This window comes from Dama dama, chromosome 22 (assembly GCF_033118175.1).
Source record: "Dama dama isolate Ldn47 chromosome 22, ASM3311817v1, whole genome shotgun sequence".
In the NCBI taxonomy this organism is placed as follows: Eukaryota; Metazoa; Chordata; class Mammalia; order Artiodactyla; family Cervidae; genus Dama; species Dama dama.
Window position 1 is genome coordinate 10,077,081 of NC_083702.1, and position 21,238 is coordinate 10,098,318.

The window sequence follows — 21,238 nt, forward strand, 5'->3', positions numbered from 1 at the left end:
GGGGGGGGTGGGGGGTGGCAGGACAGGTGACTGATGGGGAGATGGGAGACATGGCGTGCGTGGCTCCGGCCCTCTCCCTGACAGGTGAGAGGGGAGAGGACACGCGCAATTGAGCACGGCAGGCGGCCAAGGTGGGAACCCGTGGCGAGGATGGACAGGGCTATTTCTGGCCGGGTCTCTGCAGGGAAGGTGGGGGTGAGAAGGGGCCCGCAAATGGCCTTGCTGCCACCCCCCTCCCCGGCAACCAAGAACCCTGGCTGGGGGCAGGCGGGGGCACGGCCTTTGGCTCAGGAAGGCCCTGGCTCTCGGTGGCATCAGGAAGGAGCGGCAGAGAGGGCAGGGGTGGAAGCTGGCAGGCTTGGCGAGGGGCCAGAGGTGCCCCTTCCTCTCTGGGTTGTCCTGGCCCATCTGCTCACCCTCTCTGGGCTTCATCTGTAAGAGCGACCTGATAAAAACCATTCCGCGCATTCCTCTCTCCTCAGAGACAGGTGGGCCTGACCTGAAGGGCGGGAATTGGGTTTACGGGAAGTGGCAGAGGCTAGCAGAGGCTAGGCTTGGAAAACTCCCTCCAGCCCCCCAGCCCCGCTCCCTGTCAGCCTCCCTGGGAGACACAGACCTTGAGCCCATCTCTTCAAATGAACAGATGGGGAGACTGAGGCCAGGACAGGAGAGGGGATCGCCCGTGTTGTGTCGTGTCGTGCAGTCATTCAGAGGCCCCAGCTGCGGCCGGGGCAGCCCAGGCCTGCTCCTGCTCCTCAGGTCTATCTGTGAAATGGGGGGTCACAGGCGCTTCCTTCCCCGGGGGTGGCTCAGGGGGTCACCGAGCTAGCAGGCGAGAGGGGTTGACGCCCAGTTGGTGCCCAGGACACGGTTTCGCCTTCTGCGCGTTGAGGTCACACTCGGGCACACCGCTGAGGTTAGCACACAGCGTCGGGTGGCATCCGGGCCCCTGGCACTGCCGCTGAGTGACCTGGCACAAGCTACGTGGCCTCTTTGAACCTCAGTCTGTTCTTCAGAGAAATGGGGAGCTCCCCAGCTCCCTCTCTCAAGGCAGCCGGGAGGACAGAGAGAGAAAATGAATGCTTCAGGCTCTGGAGCAGCACGGCCTTCTCCCTCTTCTCAGCCTGAGCCCCCCGCCACCACCTCGCCACTCCTGCTGGGCAGAGAGCCTGGCCTCGGAGAGACTGCGGCAACCTCTCCCGTCTGGCAGGGAAGTGATTCCAGCTTGCCTCGGGCCCCCAAAATAGAGTCCTATTTTAGCTTCCAGCTCCTCCGTGGAGAGGCCCAGAGCGCCATGCGAGAGTGTTTGGCTGCCGAGGGCATGCACCAACCTCCCACCCCTCCCCCATCCTGCCAGGCACAGCCAAGCTGTGCCCTTGGGCCTCTCCTGCCTCCTGCTAACTTCCCCCTATCCCAGGCACCCAAGGCCCTCCCCTGAGGCTGGGCTGCCTGCTCCTCCTGGCTCAGTTCCAATTATTCCAGTTCTAATTGAGGGTCTCAGTGCCACCTAGATGCCATTTCTCCCGGAGGCGCATCATGCAAATCAGGACCTCTCTGTTCTCCATTGCATTTTTCAAATGAGGCCCCCCAGGGCCCTCAGGCCGGTCCCTGTGTCCACAGTCCTATCTTAGGGGGAGCAGAAGTTCTCATGCAGGCAAACGAGGGAGACGGGATGCTGGGTCAGTAGTGCAGACACACAGCTTACTCTTGTGTGGGGCTAATATCGTGTGGGGCCACAGTTTCCTACCTCAGGGCCTTTGCACCTGCAGTTCCCCTGACCAGAATGCTTTTCTCCTTCATCTTCAGATGGGACTGGGTGCCAGATGGCCTGTGCCCAGAAGACACACTTTTAGCCCCACCATGGTCACTCTGGAAGGAGATCTAAGCAGAGGGATGGCGGGAGCAAAGCATGGTCTCATGAAAGAGGGGACTGTGGCCAACGGGCAAGGGTTTCTGGAGGCACAAAGGAACTTCACTGTTTCCCTTGTTTGGCAGACAACAGGCACAAAGAAGTAAAATGATTTGCTCAGGATCACTTTTAAGTGAGGAAGTTGGAATCTGAGCCTGGGGTGGAGGCGTGTGTGTGGAGTCTGTCCCCAGTGCCATACCCTGAACCCTCTTAACTGGCCTCTGAGCAGAGGCTCAGGAGGTTTGTTAGACCGGAAGAGAATGGAAGCCTTGATGGGATTCCAGCCCATGGGCCCCCTGCTCACCCGCTGTGCATCTTCGCATATCTCGCTCAGCACACCTGCCTCTCCTGTCAGTGTGGCCCTGAGACCTTTCCCTGTGGAGGTTGGGGATTGGGGGACCCACACCTCAGGTCCCAGGTCTGGTGAGTCAGTGGTGGGGAGGCGGTGGAGATAAGTGGGAGGTGGGGGCAGGGTGGGGCGGGCAGAAGGCTGGAGACGGTTCAACTGCATCCCAGTGCACGAGCCCACGGGTCAGCCGGCTCCTCTGGGTTAAAAGTAACATCAGAGGCTCAAGCAACCTTTCCAGAAGCCCAGGCTCACAACTGCCCAGCAAGCAAAGCATAGAGTCCCTCTTCCAATAGTTCCAGTCCTCCCAGAATCCAGCCTCACTGGCCAGGCTTGAGACACATGCCCACCTCTGAGCCCACCGCTGCGGCCAGGGGCATGGACCACTCTGATTGTGGACATGAGCTGTGGGCACAGAGAGGCTCCTTGTTTTAGTCGTGGGACTGGCAACCTGGGGTGGGGGAGGGGTAAGGCAAGGCCAGAGAGGCTGAGAAGGGAGGAAGGAAGCCAGGAGCCAGAGATGAAGGACAATAGCTGGGCAGGAAGAGGTCCCCCCTCTCCAGCCTCAGCTAATGTCTGGTCAGATGTGAGCACAGAACCCAGGAGTCAGGGGACAGGTTCTGCTGGCTGTGACCCCAGACAAATCACACCTTGTCTCTGAGACTCAACTTTCTCATCTGTAACATGGGTGCTATAGTGGTACCGACCTCATGGGCTGTTACGAGAAAGGAAAGGAGATTAAGCACTTAGCTCATGGCAGTTCTTTTTACCCTCATCCTTTGAAGTTCACCTTTTAATCCCTGTGCAGGTGTTGACCCTGGATCCCTACCAGATAATTGGCAAAGCCCCTTTCTAGCCATCACCTGCGGTGGCCCTGCTCCTCCGCTGGGAGGTACTGGCTTCACACCTGTATTGTCTTACAGGTGTTAAAACAGTCCCGGCAGCTCGAACAGCCTGCGATTCAAGTTTCCTCGACGAGTCAGAGCCGGGACATCGGCTTGAGATCGATACTCTTCCATCACAGCAGCTGCTGGTTGACTTTCAAAAGGTGAGGGTAGGAACTGGTCCTCGCCTCAGTTTCCCCTCCTGCTGCAGAGGGAACCAGAATGATCCCATCCTCCCCTCCCCGGGGAAGTGATTACTAATAACTTAGTTCTCACCTCCTCTTCGCTGGCCGCATGCCAGCCCCAGGGGTCCCTGCTCCATCCCCAGGGTCCCTGTCCCACAGCGCCTCCCCGTGGTGGCCTCAGGGACTGCATTCTGAGTGCACCCGGCGAACTTGAACCCTCACTCCAATCCCCAGGGTGGGGGAGTCCCTGCCCATCGCTCCCTGGGACGCTCCCTGGAGTCCTGCTCCGCCCTCTCTCCATCCCCAAACCTGTCCACATCCTTCACGCCTCCCTTTCACCAACACTGAGAGGGCGCCGCACACCGGCTGCTTACGCCCTCCTCCACCACCGCGAGGAAGGACTGACTATTCGCCCATTCTAGGCTCAGAGATCTAAGCCCAGGAGGTGAAGCCACTGTCAAGGTCAAGCAGCGAGGAAGGGGCAGAAGGTTGGAGGCGGGATCTGAGCTCAGGTGTCTTTGTCCGCATATTTTGTTTGGGGCACCAGAATCTGCTAAGAGCTCTTCGCAGACATTATCCAGTCCAGCGTTGCTCCCCCTGTGGCCCCAGGCATCCAGCTTAGGTCACGACCGCCCTGTCCGGTGTAGTAGATGAGATCCACAGCGAGCCCTTGACACTTGGAACTGAGAAGCGCTGTGAATGTGAAACATACACCCGCTTTCGAGGACTTAGTACCTAGAAAAAGAAAACAAAATATCTCATTAATAATTTTTTATGGTTGATTACATGTTAAGAATTATACTTTGGCTATATTGAGTTAGATAAAATATGTAATTAAAGTATTTTATTTCAATATTAAATATATTTTATGTATTAAAATAATTAAAATTTTCTGTAAGGAACATTTCACCTGTTTCTTTTCACCTTATTATATGATTAGTACTAGAAAATTTAAATTGACAAATGGGCTTGTATTTGTGGCTCCCATGTACCCACTCCAGTACTCTTGCCTGGAGAGTTCCATGGACAGGGAAGCCTGGCGTGCTGCAGTCCATGGGGTCACAAAGAGTTGGACAGGACTGAGCAACGAATACTTTCACTTATTTCCATAGGATAGCACTTGACAAAAAGTGCCCGTTCCTGTGTCCCATGTTAGACCCCTGACACCCTGTCTGGGATGGGACCCAGGGACCTGCATGTTAACAAAGTCTCTTCAGGGGTTCTGCAGACCACCAAAGTTTTAGTTTAAGCTCCAGGCTTAGTTTCTGGCTTGTCCGTGGTTATATTTCTCAGAATCTGGCATAGGGCATGACATGGAGTTCAGTTCAGTCCAGTCTCTCAGTCGTGTCCCACTCTTTGTGACCCCATGGACTGCAGCACGCCAGGCTTCCCTGTCCATCGCCAGCTCCCAGAGCTTGCTCAAACTCATGTCCATTGAGTCGGTGATGCCGTCCAACCATCTCATCCTGCCATCCCCTTCTCCTCTCGCCTTCAATCTTTCCCAGCATCAGGGTCTTTTCCAATTAGTAAGTTCTTTGCATCAGGTGGCCAAAGTATAGGAGTTTCAGCTTCAACATCAGTCTTTCCAATGAATATTCAGGACTGATTTTCTTTAGGGTTGACTGGTTTGATCTCCTTGCAGTCCAAGGGACTCTCAAGAGTCTTCTCCAACACCACAGTTCTAAAGCATCAGTTCTTCAGTGCTCAGCTTTCTTTATAGTCCAACTCTCACATCCATACATGACCACTGGAAAAACCATAGCCTTGACTAGAGGGACCTTTGTTGGCAAAGTAATGTCTCTGCGTTTCAATATGCTGTCTAGATTGGTCATAGCTTTTCTTCCAAGGAGGAAGCGTCTTTTAAGTTCGTGGCTGCAGTCACCATCTGCAGTGATTTTGGAGCCCAAAAGATAAAGTTTGTCACTGTTTTCATTGTTTTCCCATCTATTTGCCATGAATTGATGGGACCAGATGCCATGATCTTAGTTTTCTGAATGTTGAGTTTTAAGCCAACTTTTTCACTCTCATCAAGAGGCTCTTTAGTTCCTTTTCACTTTCTGCCATATGGGTGGTATCATCTGCATGTCTGAAGTTATTGATATTTCTCCTGGCAATCTTGATTCCAGCTTCTGCTTCATCCAGCCTGGTATTTCTCTTGATGTACTCTGCATATAAGTTAAATAAGAATGGTGACAATATACAGTCTTGATGTACTCCTTTCCTGATTTGGAACCAGCCTGTTGTTCCATGTCCACTTCTAACTGTTGCTTCTTGACCTGCATACAGATTTCTCAGGAGGCAGGTCAGGTGGCCTGGTATTCACATGTAGTAGGTGCTCATAAAATGTTTGTCATGTGCATTATCTCATCCAGTACATACAGTAGGTAAGTAGAGGAGATAAGACATTTTCAAAAAACAGTAACTATGGAGTTCTAAATATCAGTTAAAAACTCAAAATTGACTTACATATTCTGAGAAAAAATGTGGCCAATATATATTGCTAAAGAACATTATCCATATAACCCCATCAAACAAAATATTTTTATATAAAGGGTAGGTGGCCTGATTTCTTCAACAAACAAGTTGCAAGGAAAATAAAAGACAGTGGGAACCTGTACATTGAATGAGAGTAAGGAGACATTGACCAATGACACACTCTCACAGTCCTTATTTAGGTCTTGACTCAAACAAACTAAAAAATCATATTTGATAATTTTAGGAAACTATTGTTACAGGATGATAATGGGATTTGGGTTTTTTAAAGTCCTTTTCTTTTAAAGATATATATACAAATATTTAAGCACTAATTTATATGACATATGAGACTTGCTTCAGAATAATATGGGATGGCAGAGCTGGTGGGGATAAATATTTATGTTGATTTGGTACATGTCTAAACCGATTGATGGTTACAGGAGAGATCACTTTATAAATTCTGTGCTTTTGTATAAATATGTCAAATAGTTTCCATAATACAAATATTTGCAAAATAAGAAGTCAAATCACCTCTCACCAAGAAGAGAGAGGTAGTTTGGAAGTGATCTGGCCCAGGTAAGAAGGAAAAGGGAAGTGAATAGTCCTTCTTTACCTATAAAAAGATCAAAATCAAAAGATTTATTATTATTTAGACAGTTAAGACGAAAGCATTATTAGAAACAAGGAATATTTAACTCCAAGAAGATGTAACAATTCTAAATTCTTATGTACCTGATAACATACCTCAAAGCGTATAAAACAGGGCAAAGAGAATTAAATGAATCCATTATCAAAATTAGAGATTTTTATCACAACTCTTTCAATGGCTGATATATCAAGAAGATAAAAGAAACACTAAGGATATGGAAGACATATAAGAAGATATTAAATATCATTAGCAAACAGGGGTATTAAATTAAAGCCATAACAAGGTGGAATTTTACTCCCACTAGCTTGGCAAAAATTACAAAGTTGAACAGTTCCACATTTGGCAAGGATATGGCTCAGTGGGGACTCTCTTTCCCTCTGGGTGGGAGTAAAAATTGGTTCAGTCTCCTTGGAAAATAGTTTAGCCTTGCCTGATAAAGTTGAACATGTTGCACACACAATAATTGAATGGTTCTCATCCTAATTTTGTTATATAAGAGAACATATATATGTGACCAACTTGTAAGGAAAGTCAGAGGAGGAAGGCGTGTGCACCTTCCAAGGGGCACTAAGATGTGTTTCTAAGGTGCCGGAAATTTTTATGGGTGGTGAGTACATGGGTGTCTGGGCTTCCCTCATAGCTCAGTTGGTAAAGAATCTGCCTGCAATGCAGGAGACCCAGTTCGATTCCTGGGTTGGGAAGATCCACTGGAGTAGGAATAGGCCACCCACTCCAGTAATCTGGCCTGGAGGATTCCATGGACTACACAGTCCATGGGCTCGCAGAGAGACGGACACGAATGACCGACTTTCGCTTTCACATGGGTGTCTGCATTGTTTTTCTTTAATTGTACGTCTTTCACATGTATATGTTACAATAAAAATGCACATCTGTATGGAAATACATGAAAGTTGGAAGGAGATATCAGACTGTTCACAGCGGCTCAGTGTCATGCTGGGGTGGGGTAGGGGCGGATTCACACTTTATACAAATATTGCTTGGTTGTCTGCATGGTTTTACAGTAAGTGTGTATGACCCAGGTGATATTAAAGGCCCATCGAAAAGCAACAGAGACAAGACAATACCCAAATACAATTAACATGTGTACTTAGTCGCTCAGTTGTGTCCGACTCTTTGCGACCCCATGGATTGTAGCCTCACAGGCTCCTCTGTCCTCGGGGTTTCTCCAGGCTAGAATACTGGAGTGGGTTGCCATGCCATGAGAAAAGTGAATATGCCACAAGGGCATGTCAGGAAGCAGGTCCATGGAATGGGAGGAGCGGTCCCTTTCTGGTGAGTCATTCGATTTCCCTAAGGCTCAGTTTCCTCATCTGTAAGATGGGCCTCATGGGGTCTGGTCTCATAGGAGGACTGGGTGAGGATGAGACGGGTGAAGGGCCTGACTCAGGCTTGGGCCCACCATGAATGTTCGGTACGCGGAAACGCACGTAAGAGAGGGACGGGTCCTTTGGAGTCCAGAGGAGGGGGATAGAGAGTGTGGGGCTGGGGACACTCAGCTGGGGATGGGGAGGGCTTCTGGGGAATGTGTGTGTGCCAGGCCTTGGGGGACGGGGAGAATGTGGGGATGGGGTAAAAGAATGACATATTTGACTAGCGAATAGGGGATGAGGAGGAAGGTGCCTGTCCAGGCTGGCCAGGTCTGAGGATGGGGGCAGCGAGGGGGGGAACAAGGTGGGGAGGGAAGAGGCTTCCCTCAGAATGAGGGCTGACACAGGTTTCATTTGGAACCAGAGACATCATGCAAATAAATGCAAAAGACCATGCAAATTAGCCTGGCTGGTAGCCAGTGGAAGAAGACCCAGCTGGTGATTGTGTTCCTGTGGTGTGGCCCAGGGCCACCTGTAACAGAATCACCTGGGGAACTTATCCTAGCCCCCCGCCACCCCCAGACCCACCGCTTCCATCCTTTGGAGTTGCAGCCAACATGTTTAACATGTTTAAGTGGCTTCCCTGGTGATTATTTACTTCTGAACTCATGTATTAAACATGTGCATAGTGCATTATAATTATAACACATTATAATAGAGAAGATAAACATTCAAACAGAAAAGTAAATCTCCTTTCCTCATTCTCCACCCCCTTACCCAGAGGTAAGCACCAGTACCAGCTCCTCTGTGTCCTTCTGGAAGCTAATCCACACATTCTAAGGTGATTCCCTCTGACCTTTCAGATCCGCAGCATCTTGGAGTCGTAAGGTGATGTCTCTGAGTCATTCACAGACCAAACTGTCACTCATTCACGTCTCTGTTCACGCACTCAAACTTCACTAAGAACCTGCAGGGCCCATGCCAGGCATTGCCCTGCCCCCAGGAGCTCAGACAAGATGGGGAGCCATTTGCCAAGGCAGCACTGCCCAATGATTAGCTCCCACCTCAGGAGTCAAGATGCCTGTTTCAACAAGATCCTCCCTGCCTGAGCCTCCATATCCCCGACTGTATCAGATAGTAACGGTACCTGGCATTCAGGGCAGCGATGCTGTGTGTCAAGAGTAATGATGGGAGGGACTTTCCTGGTGGTCCAGGTGTGAAGACACCACGCTTCCAATGCAGGGATGCGGGTTCGATCCCTGGTTGGGGAAATAGGATTCCATGTGCCATGTGGTGTGGCCAAAAGATTAAAAAAGGGAAAAAAAAAGGGGGGGGGGGAGAGTAATGATGGGGACAGAGCAGCCTCTTTAATATATGCTCGTTTCCTTCCAGAAGACAAGTCCTTGCCGGGAGCAGACACAACGGGAACAGGGAGACTTTTCCAACATAGACAGGCCGGGCTCTGGGCCAATAGGAAGGAATTGAGGGTGGGGAGGGGGCTTTCTTATCTCTCTTCTGTCTCAGGCAGAGATCTCTCCAGGCTGGGGTTTGGGGTGCTCTGGGGCCTGAGAGAGCAGCTGTAAGTACAGCGTCTTTTGGTCTTGTGCTCAGGGACCCCTGGTGGTAAGGGAGCCAAGCAACTCACTCTGGATCTCTCTGAATCAGTCCTTACCTTCAAGGCATGCCTCCTCCAGGCTGTTCCAATCAGAAGGGGAAAGGGAGGGGGTGCTCATTTCCTGCCAGGCTTACAAGCCGCCTGCCGCTCGGTCTGGCACTTTCATACCTCTTTAAATCTAAATCTTCCCAACCCTTCTAAAGGAAGCTATTTCATATCATTTCACAGATGAGCAGCTGAGACTGGGGCTTCCCAGGTGCACTAGTGGTCAAGAAGTGAAAGTGAAGGTCGCTCAGTCATGTCCGACTCTTTGCGACCCCATGGACTATACAGTCCATGGAATTCTCCAGGCCAGAATACTAGAGTGGGTAGCCTTTCCCTTCTCTAGGGGATCTTCCCAACCCCGGGATTCAACCCAGGTCTCCCACATTGCAGGTGGATTCTTTACCAGCTGAGCCACAAGGGAAGCCCAATACTGGAGTGGGTAGCCTATCCCTTCTCCAGTGGATCTTCCCAACCCAGGAATCAAACCGGGATCTCCTGCATTGCAGGCAGATTCTTTACCAACTGAGCTATGAGGGAAGCCCTACCTATCTGCAAATGCAGGAGAAGTATGAGACACAGGTTTGATCCCTGGGTCGGGAAGATTCCCTGGAGGAGGGCATGGCAACCCACTCCAGTATCCTTACCTGGAGAGTCCCATGGACAGAGGAACCTGGCGGGCCACAGTCCACAGGATCGCAGAGTCAGACACAACTGAGACACAGCTGAGACTTGGGGAGGTGAAGAGACATACTTAAGGCCACACAGGGAATCAGCAGCCGACTATTTGTCTCCATGGGGGCTCTGAGCCTCCCCTGTCCTCTCCTTAGGACTCTTCCCCAAGATCCTGAATCTTTGAATCTCCCGAAAGTAAAGATCCAGGGTCTATGGAGGGGCTGGGATGGCTGAGTTCCCGTAGCTCAGACACTCAGCACCCAGCAACCCTGGCTGATCAGAGCTCTCTCCTCCTTGCTCTAGGTCTCAATGATCTCATCTGTCAAATGGGTAGAGTACCTCACCTGTCACAGGAAGGATGTCTGTGATTACAGTCCATCCTGGGCTCCTCCCCCTGCCTTCCCCAACTCCTCCAGCTCAGAAGGCCCCAACAAGCTCAGCACCCTCATCTGGCCTTCTATCAGGCACCCAGTCCCACAACCCCCATCTCCTGGGCCAGAATCCTGAGACGTTGCCCCTGGACGTTGCCCCTTCCTTGCCCTCAAACACAGTCACTAAATTCTATAGCTTCTCCCAGCAAAGAGCTCAGGTGGCTTCCAGTCTCGCAAAGTTGCAAGCTCTTCAAGAGTGTGCCCCAGCCAGAGCCTTAGTCTGAGCCACTGAGCTCCGGGAACCCTCTCTTTCAGGTTGCAAAGCCTCACGATTTTCAGGCCAGCACATCATTCAGGCAGATCCTTGGCGGACCCCTCCAAGGCAGAGAAATGGGTCACCGGCCCTCGGCCACCGGTTCAAATGACATCGCCTCCCAGGATCATCCCTAATTTCCCAGTTGTACGTGAACGCGTTCAGGGCACTTCTCGGGGTCGCAGTCTCAGGCCTGGGAGTTTCAGGGCGGCCAGGGCCTGTTTTCTCTCTGCCCGTGGCCCTCGCGTCGCCCCAGGCTTGGCTCCAACGAGCACCTGCTCTCGGCCTGACCCAGACCCAGCAGCACCACCGCAACCCGCCTGCAGCGCCCGTGGTGGCCACTTGGGGGCAGCAGGTGAGCGCCCTCTGTACCGCGCTCCTACCCGCCGCCCGAGTTCTAGCGCGGGGAGGCAGCCTGGGATGAGGCGGGAGGAAAAGCTTCCTGGGGTGGGCGGGGGGAAAGGCGGGTCGCGGGGTGGGGGGGACCTGGACCTGGGTCTGGCCTGGCCCTGACTCCCCCCGCGGACCTAGGCGATCTACGGAGCCTCACTTTTCCCATCAAGCTAATGGACTATGCCATCTGCAAGGGCCTTAAAAAAAAAAAAAGTGACCATATGTTGTCTATTTATTTACTTATTTGACTGCCCTGGGTCTTAGTTGCAGCATGAGGGCTTCTTAGTTGGTTTTCATTCAGGATCTAGTTCCCCGACCAGGGATCGGACCCAGACCCCCTGTACTGGGAGCAGAGTCTTATCCATTGTGCCACCTGGAAGTCCCTGCAAGGGCGTTTTTTTACCCTGGTAATCTCTGAGCTCAGGGCTCCCCTGGTAGCTCAGTTAGTAAAGAATCCACCTGCAATGCAGGAGACCTCGGTTCGATTCCTGGGTTGGGAAGATCCCCTGGAGAAGGGATAGGCTACCCACTCCAGTATTCTTGGGCTTGCCTGATGGCTCAGCTGGTAAAGAATCTGCCCGCGATGCGGTAGACCTGGGTTGGATCAATGCCGTAGACCTGGGTTGGATCCCTGGGTTGGGAAGATCCCCTGGAGAAGGGAAAGGCTACCCACTCCAGTATTCTGGCCTGGAGAATTCCATGAACTATATAGTCCGGGGCGGGGGGGGGGGGGGGGGGGTCGCAGAGTCAGACAGGACTGAGAGACTTTCACTTTCAATCCCTGAGCAAGGTTTAGTAACAAATGGAGAGTGACTTTTGTGCCTGGTATCCCTGCTCACAGAACAGTCTTGCCTTGGTCTGACTGAAACCCCTCAGGCCCAGGTGGGGAAAAGGAGCCAGGAGAGGGAGGCGAGGGCCCTGAGGTCCCTCCTGACTCCAAGCGCGGCCCCCCACCCGTGGGATCCCCGTGTGCAGTCAGTCCCCAGAGGGGAGGGGACCTGCCTGCTCTATCGCCAGGACAGGGCAGCGCTGAGCCTCCCTCCCTGCCTAGAGCTCGCACCGCTGACCCCCTGGAGGCTTAAGAACTTAGCGGCCCCACTCCTACCCCTCACCTTGACTTGAAAAACATTAAACTTAAACAGAACAAGAACTGGCAGCTCACTCCATGTATACAGACAGAGAAGGGGAGGCGCTGCGGAAGCTCCCGGACTCAGCGAACAGCCCCCACTCACTGCCTCCTGCGGGTCTGCCACCAGGAGCCTGACCCGGCTGCCGGGGCTTGTTTCCACGTGACCCTCTTCAAAATGTCGCTTCAGGGCCAACCCCACACAGGCCCTTCCATCTCCCTCAAGAGGGAGGAGGAAGCCAGGGGTGGCCTTTGCAGCCCCCGAGCATGGCCCTTCTCATGAGCACAGATAGCAGCCCGGACAGGCTGAAGAAGATACTGATGTTCAGAGTGGGTCAGAGGTGGGGCCAAGACTTGAACCTCCCTCTCTCTGGACTGGCTATACCTCTGAGCTGCCCCCTGCCCCGCTCAGAACAGGAAAGGAGGGCAGAGGGATATCTGCTGAGACTCTGCCTGGAGCCTGGCCTGGATCTTGCATCACTGGATGTTCCAGCTGCTCTGAGAAGTGGCGCCATAGCACCTCCTGGCTTACACAGGAGCCCTGAGCCCCGGCCACCAGGAGGGAGCACAGGCTGGGGTTTGAAGCCAGGTCAGCTTGGCTCCCACCCCTAGCATGGAGGCTAGGGTCTGACCTGTCTTCTGCACAGGGGCCCTGCAAGCTGCTTCTGCATGTGACCCCAGAAACCAGCAAGGGGAACAGCTTTTTTTTTTTTTTAATTTTCATTAAAAAAAAAAAAAATGTATAACTGAACTCAAGGAATCCTAGCATCTTATGGACCTCCCGCCTCAGCTATCATACACAGCTATGCCCTCTGAGAAGACCCTTAGGTCGGTCTTCTTCTAAAAACCTCCTGGGACCCCCACAATCTGCAAGATACTATTCAGAAGCTTTGGTCTGGCACTCAAGGCTCCCGGCTCCAGGAGATCTCTGCCATCACTCCTCGGGGTGATGCACCAGACCCTGTACCCACCCTGTGGCCCCAGCGCCCATCTCCCGGAGTGGCCCCATAGGAGTCTCTGCTTCTGGAAGTCCTGCTCCCTCCCTCATCCCATGCCCTGGCACTCCTCCCCTGGGAACATCCTCCCTTCATCCTCCAAGGGTGACCTGGCTTCATCTTCCTAGTGTCTCCTGTCTGGCTCACTGGGGAACCTTCCCTGGAGAGCCACAGGGCAGGGTTGAGTCTCCACCGACTCCAGGCCCTTCCTGGCGCCAGCGCACAGAAGTGGCTCAGGTGACATGCGCTGAAGGACTGGTTTTAAAGCAGCTCTCCTGTCCACCCTCTTAATTCAGTGGGAGCAAGTGGGACTGGTAGAGAGTCAAGTGTCAGGAGCCTTGGGTTCCTGCCCTGAGATTTGCTTTGTGACCGCCAAGCAAGTGTGTCTCCTCTCTGGACTCTGGTTACAGCCTTTTGGGAAATGTGGCCTCCTGGGAAGTCAGTTCCATGGAACTCGCTCCGTCTGAGAGCCATAAGGGCGGCGCAGGCAGAATCATCAAGGGCCATGACCTTATTGACAGGGCCAAGGCCATCATCCCCACGGCGGAGTTTTCTAGGTGCTCACACACCCCACCCCCGCCTGAGCTATGCCCAGCACTTAGCTGAACCCGCCCTGGGCTGTTAGAATGCCAGGGAGGGGCCAGAGCTCCATCACTGCCGCCATCATGCTCTTCATCACTACCGTCATCTTCATTATCACCATCATCCCCGTCATCATCAAGAAGTGGAAAGAATTTCCTTCTCTGGAGGGCCCATCTCTGGCTGGAGACAAGCCTGCTCTCTGTACACACAGTGGGCTGGACCAGAAGGCTTCTTTAGACCGCTGGGAGGGGGGCTGGAGGGAAGTCCCCATGACTCTTTGTCCCTGACCTCCTCAGGGGTGCAAGGGAGGGAGGGGACCCCACTTTACTGAGGACCCAGTGTGTGCTTGCCACAGGGCTCTAGCTCCATGAGCTTCAGGGCGGAATTCTTTCCCCATCTGAAGCGGCGGCTCAGAGGTTGCACAGATGTGAGTGCACGAGGCGGGGTGTGCTCAGACTCGAGTCTTCTCACCTGCAGTTTGCTCATCCCCCGGCCAGGCGATCCCACGTGCTGCGAGGCCATGCACTGTGTCGGGAGCCAGGCTCGGGAGCCATCCTGCCCCCGTTCAAAGCCAGCTCTGGCTCTTTCCAACCATGTGCCCTTGAGCAAGTCACTGCCCTCAACATCCGAGTTCTCCAGCCATTAACCAGGGATGCTAATAGCGCCCGCTCCCAGGTTGGCATGAGGGCCGGGTCAGAGCCCGAGCTGGGTACTGATAAGCCTTGGCCAGCAGGATTAGCATTTCCCTGCCAGGCCAACTCCTCTTCCTCCTCCTCGCCAACTACCCTCCCAGGCCAAGCTGCTCTCTCCCTCCTTGGGAGCTTTTCTCATCCTCCAAGGTGAGGGACAGTTACCCCTCTGCACCTCCTCACGGCAGCCCGTGCCCCTCTTGAGCATGGTGGGTGGCAGTGTCCTGCCAGGGCCCTCCCTGCCTCCCAGGCCCAGCCCAGGGCTAGCCCTGGCAGGTCTACTGATGATAGAATGGGTGAGTCCATATCCATTTCCTCCTCCCACGACTGCCAGCCACCTCCAGTCCTCCCAGGACTTTGTGGAATCTTCCCTGACCTTCTGCTGCCTCATCTCACAGCTCAGGCCTTAGGCTCTGCAGACCTCCCCAACCCTCCTCCCTCCACCCTTCAAGCACAGGAGGGGGACTGTCCCTACAGTCTCTGCTCTGCCCTGCACACCTCCCAACCTCAGCACCGCCCTCCAGGAGCCTGGAGTCCTGACATCCCCTACCCGCTGGCTTTGTGATCTTAGGCAAGGCCCTGCCCCTCTCTGAGCCCCTGGGATGGCAGGTCTAAAGGGAGGAGAAGAACCCACATCTCCGTGCATTCCTCTGAGATTGAAAAGAGGGGGTGGGGAGCTCTTTGTAAACTGGAAAGGGTGGTGCACTTTAGAGATCTGTATTAGCGGACATTAGATGCTGGCTGGAATGGGATTGGAGTGGTGGGGGGCTTTGGGATAGAACCCCATCGTAGGTTGGGTTAGAAAGCTCCCCCTTCTCTCAGAAGGCCTAAGTGGGAGGGAGGCTTGTGTCCTGTGGCCTTAGAGTCAGAAGACCTAGGATCCCTTCTGTTGAATCATCCATTCTTGATTGGCCTGAGGCCCTGCTTTGGGCCAAGACCGGTGCCAAGTACTGGGACCAGGTGAATCCACAGACTCTGTCCCCAAAGAGCTGAGAGCCTGATGGGCTAACAGTTCTAGAAACCCTTCCCCATCACCAGTGTGAACCAGGGAGCCAAACAAGGAGTGTGACTGCTGTCAAGTGGGAGGGGGATGTAGAAGGGGGTCCTAGAGGGGGTCTCAGAGTGAACCTGAAGTGGTCAGAGTCTCCATCTCCCCCAGAACTCCCTGGTAAGGTCTCAAAAAGCCTCAGAGAGAAGGCAAATCAAGTCTTGAAAGAAACTTCCATAATTCAATCAGAAAAAAGAATCCCATTAATTGAGTCAGAGAACCACTTAATTGAATTTCTTTCCAAATGCAGGCCTATTCAAAAAGTCAGTGAATCCAAATGCTGCTAAATTTAAAGTAAACTCTCAAATAATTTAATAAACAGGCCAGTCCAGTCAAATCCCTGATAAATCTAGCCTGGAGTCATTCCAGTCCTATGACTGCTCATGCAACCAGCTTATTCTTTCTTTCCTTTTTTTTTTTTTTCTTAAATAAAGTGTAATTCAGGCAAACAATAGTCCACTTTGGTAAATAACCAGAAAGTTCAGGATGAAGATGGCCGGCGCCAGTTAAATGAGAGATTTGTCACGCCTACTGGCCAGCTGGGGTGACATGGTGTTGGGACGGTCAGGGGGAGGGCAGGAGTCATAGATGTGAGCGGGATGTTGGCTGCCCCATGCACCTCAGCCTTCTGCCCTTAGGGAGTCTTTCTCCAGCTCTGAGCCTCAGTATTCACATCTGAAAAATGGGGAGGTAGCTGTGAGGATTCAAACAGGAAACCAAGGCAAGAGCACCCTTCTTCCCTCATTCCCTTCTTCACCCGGGGCATCGTAGGAGAGGAACCTGCAAACTCTGTTGATCCATGGAGTTTCCCTTTCTGTAAAATGGACTCTTAAATTTTTAATTTAATGTAGTCTTTGGAATGGAAAATATTTTCACACGAATCAAAATTCCAAAGTTACCAAGGAGGATACAGTAAAAGTCTCCTTCCCATGTCTTTTCCCACAGTCACCATTTCTTCTCCTGGAGAAGCCCCCGACAGCATCAGCCTCAAATATTGCTAGCCAGAGATACTCATATAATATACATAGAGGGACTTCCCTGACTGTCCAGAGGTTAAGACCCTGTGCTCCCACTGTAAGGGGGCATGGGTTCGATCCCTGGTCAAGGAACTAAGACCCCAAACACCTCAAATCATGGCTAAAAAAAAGATGATGGATAGATAGATAGAAAAAGACAAATGCACATTCTTTCTCCTTGCCGTCTTTTTACATAATAACAAACTACATACTGTAATCGGAAACTTGTGTTTTTTTTTTCCCTGCTGAACAATACTTCATGTATTAATAGATCTTTCCCCATTTGTGCATAAAAATACTTCCTCATTCATTTATATGACCTCATTATGGTCCACTGGATGAATGTTCTATGATCTTTTTTGTTGTTAGAGTTGCTAAGTCATAACTGACTCTCTTGCGACCCTATGGACTGCAGCCTGACAGGCTCAGATCCTTATTGATGGACATAAATTTCCAACATACACACATTCACAGCTATAAACAACTCCCTTTTTTTTTTTTTTTTTACTTTTTTTTTCACGTAGACCATTTTTTTAAAAAGTCTTTATTGAATTCTTTGGAAAGACTGATGCAAAGTTGAAGCTCCAACACTTTGGCCACTTGATGCAAAGAACCGACTCATTGGAAAAGATCCTGATGCTGGGAAAGATTGAAGGCAAAAGGAGAAGAAGGTGGCAGAGGATCAGATGGTTAGATAACATCACTGACTCAAGGGACATGAATTTGAGTAAACTCTGGGAGATAGTGAAGGACAGGGGAGCCTGGTGTACTGCAGTTTACGGGGTCACAAAGAGTGAGGTTCGACTTAGCAACTGAACAACAACAATAACAATTGAATTTGTTACAATAGTGCTTCTGTTTTAGGTTTTGATTTTTTTGGCCTCCAAGTATGTAGAATCTTAGCTCTCCAATCAGGGATGGAACCCACACCTCCTGCGCTGGAAGGTGAAGTTTTAACCATTGGAACACCAGGAAAGTCCCCTAACAACCCTTCTTGTAAGCTAATTTCCTCCTGTGTGACAATAGTAAGAGAAATATCTGGATTTGGAATTCTGAGAGCAAGGGAAATGTGCAGTCATCATTTTGATGAGTGTCATCATTGCTCTCCTCTAGAACTGTACTTGTTTACTCTCCTAGGGATGAAGGGGTCTGTTTCCCCAGAGCCTTGTCATCAGTGTGTTAACAAAATTCTGTATCTTTCCCAACCTGATAGGTGAGTGTGGAATCTCTGTGTAGATTTAATTTGCAATTTTCTTAGTTTGAATGAGGCCTCCATCTTTTCTAAGTTTCTGAAATCTTTGCATTTCCTTTTCCGTGAACAGTCTTTCCATATTCTTAGTCATTTTTTTTTTCTCTTTTTTTTTCCTTCTTAGTCATTTTTATGTTATATTGTTTGGTTTTTTCCTTACTGATTTCTAGGTGTTCTTTGTATATTAAAGAAAGGGTGATCATAAACATTTTTCTTCTGGAAACTTCCAGAGATAGTCTATGCACATAGAAGCAAAGACATATATATTACAGTGAACACTTTGAACTAGAATTTGCTGGAGGTTCTTTTCACTCAGTGGCCCAGGGGTCTGAGCTGGGGGGCTGGGATCCCTCCAGTCAGAACCTTGGAGCTGGAGCTGAGGACGAGGTTAGGCTCTCCTTTCTGGGATAGGAGTCAATGACCCCCCTAGGTCAAGTTCCAGCAGGCTTCCTTAGGCCTTTGAGGGCAGCGGACACTACCTGGGAAGAGCAGCCAGGCTTCATGGTCCACTGAACACTCATCATCAGAATCCTGGTCCAGTGCTCTTTGCACTGTTCACTGTGTAATGACGTCTGCATACTCTCAGTATGTGACGGGCCAAGCCACACCCTCCCTCTATCCCTCTTGCCCAGGGCAGACATTTGTGATCACACGTCCCCAGTGAGGAATGGGGTTGTAGGCCACAGCCCGAATCACACTGCAGGCCTCATTCATAATGGTGGGCTCATTCCTCTGCCTGTACTCCCCACAGCAAACTCCTACACATGCTTAAAGGCCCAGCTTTAGTGATGCTTCATCTGGGGAGACTCCACGGCTCTATGGTTCTTTTTGTTTTGTTTTGTGGGATCTCTGGTCCCTGAACCAGAATCGAACCCAGGCCCACAGCAGTGAAAGCATTGAGTCTTAACCACTGGACCGTCAGAGAAGTTCCATCTTTTGTTCTCTTTTTTCTTTCTTTAAAATTAAAAAAAATATTTTTTTCTCTATAGTTCTGATCACTTTGTCTATGCCTATATTTACCAGAGCAAGAAAACACAGTGCTTTTTAAAAAATTTATGTATTTATTTATTTATGTTGAATTTTTTTTGAGGGGGAGCTCATGCCATATGGCATATGGGATCTTAGTTCCCAGAGCAGGGATCAAACCCATTTTCCCTGCGGTGGAAGCACGGAGTCCTAACCACTGGACCATCAGGGAAGTCCAACACTGTTTTTTTTCCCATTTCTCTGTCTTTTAGTATCTCCTGAGATGAAGTACCAAAGTTTACCAAGGGCACAGTTTTGGGCCTTAGTTTCCTGATTTGAAACGGAAGATCAGAATATAAAGCCAACAAAGGATTGCTGAGAGGATTAAATGAGTCAGTTCATGTAAAATGCTCAGCACAGTGCCAGGCACATAATAAGCGTCCAATATGTGGGAGCTATGGTTATCACTAACTCCGTGACCTGGGCATACCATTTCTCCCAGCCTAGTTTCTTTATCTATAAACTGTAGCATGAACTAGCAGACCAAATTCATGGTCATCAATGGATGCTAAAATCACTGGGTAAAAGTTTGATGAGAACTCTAAAACAGAATGATGAGATTAATGACTCCTAAAGCCACTGATCAACCTTAGCATTGCTAAATGGTGGAACACCCCAACCTGTGGCTCCTTCTCTGATGCACTGGGAGGGATACAACATCATCCATGAAATATTCTTGAGAGGATCATTGATTCCAAATCAAATCAAGCTTCCAGGGACTTCCTTGGTGGTCCAGTGTTTAAGACTCTGCCTTCTGATGCGGGGGGCCTGGGTTCGATCCCTGGTTGGGGAACTAAGACCCCACATGCTACATGGCCAAAAACAAATAAATAAATAAAAATTAATTAATGAAAAAAATCAAGCCTTCAGTTTTTAGAATCTACATCTAATTACCAGTTTATGAGAAACATAGAAGATAGTGGAACATGTTAAAAGACACCACAGGGATGCAGTTAACCCATTCTAGATGGTGGAAAACTTGGTCTGGACTATTATTCAGCCATGAAAAGGAATAAAATATTGATACATGTGGCCACATGGTGGAAACTTGAAAGCATGATGCCAAATGAAGCCAGACACAAAAGGCTGCATATCATGTGATCCCATTTATATAAAATAACCAAAGTAGGCAAAAGACAAAAGTGGCTGAGTGGTCACCAGCAGCTGGAGGAAGGCAGAAATGGGGAGTGATTGCTGGTGGGTATGGGGTTTTTTTTTTCTAGGATGATAAAAGTTTTAGGGGCTTAGATAGGGATAAAGTAGTAGTTTCAAAACCCTGTGAAGCTACTGAAAGCCATCAAATTGTACACCTTCTAAATGATGAATTTTATCATATGTGAATTACATCTCAATGAAAGAAAGAGATTGAAAAGATTTATCAATCATATATAATATGTGGGTCTTGTGTGGATCCTGATTCAAGCAAACCAACTATAAAAAGATATTTTGAAGATAAATTAGGGAAATTTGGACATGGACTGCATATTAAATGATCTAACAAAATAAATGGTATTATTTTTGAAAGATGTTATAATAGTTGTGTGTGGGCCTATGTTTTGTTTTTTTAACAAAGTCCTTATCTGTTAGAGATAATTACCAAAGTATTTATAGGTAAAATATGATCTCTGTATTTTTCTTTTAAATAATGTGTATGCGGTTGGGATTGACACATACACATTACTATATATAAAATAAGTAACTAATCAGTACCTGCTGTATAGTACAGGGACCTTCACTCAGTACCCTGTAATGGCATGTATGGGAAAATAATTTTTTAAGAGTGGCTATATCTATTTACACATAACTGATTCACTTTGCTGTACATCTGAAACTAACACAACATTGTAAATCAACTATATGCCAAAAAATTTTTTAATGTGGGGGGGTAGATAAAACAAGAATAAAAAATGTTGATATTTGCTGAAAATTAGTATTGGGTATATGGGTTGATTATACTATATCCCCTCTATTTTTAGTATTATTTAAAATTTCCATAATAAAAGATAAGGCGGTGAAAGGATTGACTTTTCTTCTCTACATTTTGCTTACTCTCAATTTTCGGTAAAACATAGATGTTGCTTTTATAATCAGAAGAATACATTAAGGCTATAAAATGAACTGAGGAGGCTGAACTATCTGACCTGTCAACCTCAGAGCTTGGTCTCCCAGAAGTTATGTCTGTGCCCCACCTCTTACCCCACTCCCTGGGTCCTACCTAGCCTTGAGGCTTCCTGGGTGGGAGGGAGAGACTACTAATTGCTTCTTCAGGACTATTGCAAGGATTGTATGAAAGGGGCTTATTCTAAATTATAGGAAGTGCTC